Source organism: Sphaerodactylus townsendi, linkage group LG06 (assembly GCF_021028975.2).
Source record: "Sphaerodactylus townsendi isolate TG3544 linkage group LG06, MPM_Stown_v2.3, whole genome shotgun sequence".
In the NCBI taxonomy this organism is placed as follows: Eukaryota; Metazoa; Chordata; class Lepidosauria; order Squamata; family Sphaerodactylidae; genus Sphaerodactylus; species Sphaerodactylus townsendi.
The window spans coordinates 5,847,223-5,849,384 of record NC_059430.1 but is presented as its reverse complement, the minus strand read 5'-3'; the positions used below and the strand labels follow the sequence as shown (position 1 = coordinate 5,849,384).

The 2,162-nt window shown below is 52.5% G+C and overlaps 1 long non-coding RNA gene across 1 annotated transcript; it reads right to left on the bottom strand.

Moving 5' to 3' along the window:
- Positions 1-59: 59 nt before the first annotated feature.
- Positions 60-741, bottom strand: LOC125435177. The gene is made up of 2 exons (XR_007244863.1): positions 705-741; positions 60-389 (listed from the first exon to the last, which is right to left on the bottom strand). It is a non-coding gene; the product is annotated as an uncharacterized LOC125435177 (long non-coding RNA).
- Between the last annotated feature and the right edge of the window lie 1,421 nt (positions 742-2,162).

Sequence of the window (2,162 nt, the reverse complement as noted above, 5' to 3'; positions counted from 1 at the left end):
TTTCCCCTTGCGGGAGGCAGCGAGCCACTGTGTTAAGGAGACACGACCACTCCCCAAAGTCATTTTGCGTCAGACGGACTCTCTTGGTTTATTGTAGCAGCTCCGTGATCCTAATTCTAAGACAGATAAGCAGAAACGCAAAATATATACAAGCCGCGGAAGGTTCTGCTGGGTTTTCGGGGGTTCTGTACAAAAAAATGTTATTGTCAGCGTTGAGAAGAAAGAACGGGCTTGGTCGTCGGGGGTTTGTGCAAGCGTGAGGTCGTCTTGTCGGCACGGCGTCCTTGGCACCAGGACACGTCGGGAGAAAGGTGGGCTTATAAAACTTTTAAAATGGAATAAAAATAAGATGCTGGGTGTATTGTCGAAGGCTTTCACAGCCGGAATCACTGGGGCGCTGTGTGGTTTCTGGGCTGTATGGCCGTGTTCTAGCAGCATTCTCTCCTGACGTTTCGCCTGCATCTGTGGCTGGCATCTCCAGAGGATCTGATAGTAGGAATGAAAGGCTATCTTCATTGTTACTCCCAGGCTACAGACTTCTTTGTGACTCACATGCCAGGCTACTCTATTCAGAGGGCCTCACCTTTTGACCTCACAGTATATATACTCCACTTGCTTTCCATTCCTACTATCAGATCCTCTGAAGAAGAAGAAGAAGAAGAAGAGTTTGGATTTATATCCCCCCTTTCTCTCCTGCAGGAGACTCAAAGGGGCTGACAATCTCCTTGCCCTTCCCCCCTCACAACAAACACCCTGTGAGGTAGGTGGGGCTGAGAGAGCTCCGAGAAGCTGTGACTAGCCCAAGGTCACCCAGCTGGCGTGTGGGAGTGCACAGGCTGATCTGAATTCCCCAGATAAGCCTCCACAGCTCAGAGCTGGGAATCAAACCCGGTTCCTCCAGATTAGATACATGAGCTCTTAACCTCCTACGCCACTGGCAGCCACAGATGCAGGCGAAACGTCAGGAGAGAATGCTGCTAGAACATGGCCATACAGCCCAGAAACCACACAGCACCCCAAGATGCTGGGTGCTCAGACGACGCAGGGTGGGTTTTGACCCGCTGTGCTGGCAACGATTCCGCAAGGATTGCCTGCTGCCAACTCCGGGTTGGGAAATCCCTGCAGATTTGGATGATGGAGCCAGGGGCAGTACTCGGACAAAGAACCGGTGGTAATTCGGGGCGATCCTCAAGTCCCACCTGGAGGGTGGCATCTCCGTGCCTGAACTAGTTTGACCTTTTAACTGGGGATCCTCCCATCTTGAAAAGGTAAACGATGCGGGTTTGTGGCCATGTCATCTGTTTCTCTAATTCAGGGGTGTCCCACTCTGGCCTTCCAGATGTTTACGGGCTATGATTCCCACCAGTCCGTGAACATCTGGAGGGGCAGAGTTGGACACAACAAACACCCTGTGAGGTGGGTGGGGCTGAGAGAGCTCCGAGAAACTGTGACTAGCCCAAGGTCACCCAGCTGGCGTGTGTGGAAATGCACAGGCTAATCTGAATTCCCCAGATGAGCCTCCACAGCTCAGGCGGCAGAGCGGGGAATCAAACCTGGTTCCTCCAGATTAGATACACGAGCTCTTAACCTCCTACGCCACTGCTGCTCTTATCCCTTTAAATGGCTAATAAACATGGGGAGTTTGGGTTGGGAAGAAGCTAAAGGGTCCTAGCTCCTCCCCCTTTCCTACAGAGCGCTGATCCCACCTGGGGCCGCAGGTGTATCCCTTTGACAGATGGCGGAGAGTGATCTTGGCCTCATCTGTTTGTCCCCTCGGGTGGAAAATCCAAATCCCTCCCTCTCCTGGGGAACAAAAGCATTTATGTTCCATGCAGCGATTATCAAATTAAAAGTCCATTAATGAAAATCAATGGCTGGACGGCCCCCAGGTTGGGGGGGAAGGCCAGGATTCCGGGGCAGTCTGGCCCAGGGAACAGCATCTTTTCGGTCCTCTCAGGTTGAGTTTGCACAGAACGTCCCAGGAGCGCCGATTTACGCATCCCAACCCTCAGCTTGAGTGCTTGAATCAATTCCCTGCTTCTCTCTCTCTCTTGTTCGAGGGCCGTCTGTGTCTGCAACACCCCCACGCTTGCTGTTTCTCTGCCTCTTTCTAACATGAGGCTCTCTGGACAGAAGTTTCTCCCTCCTAGATTCCACCCGGC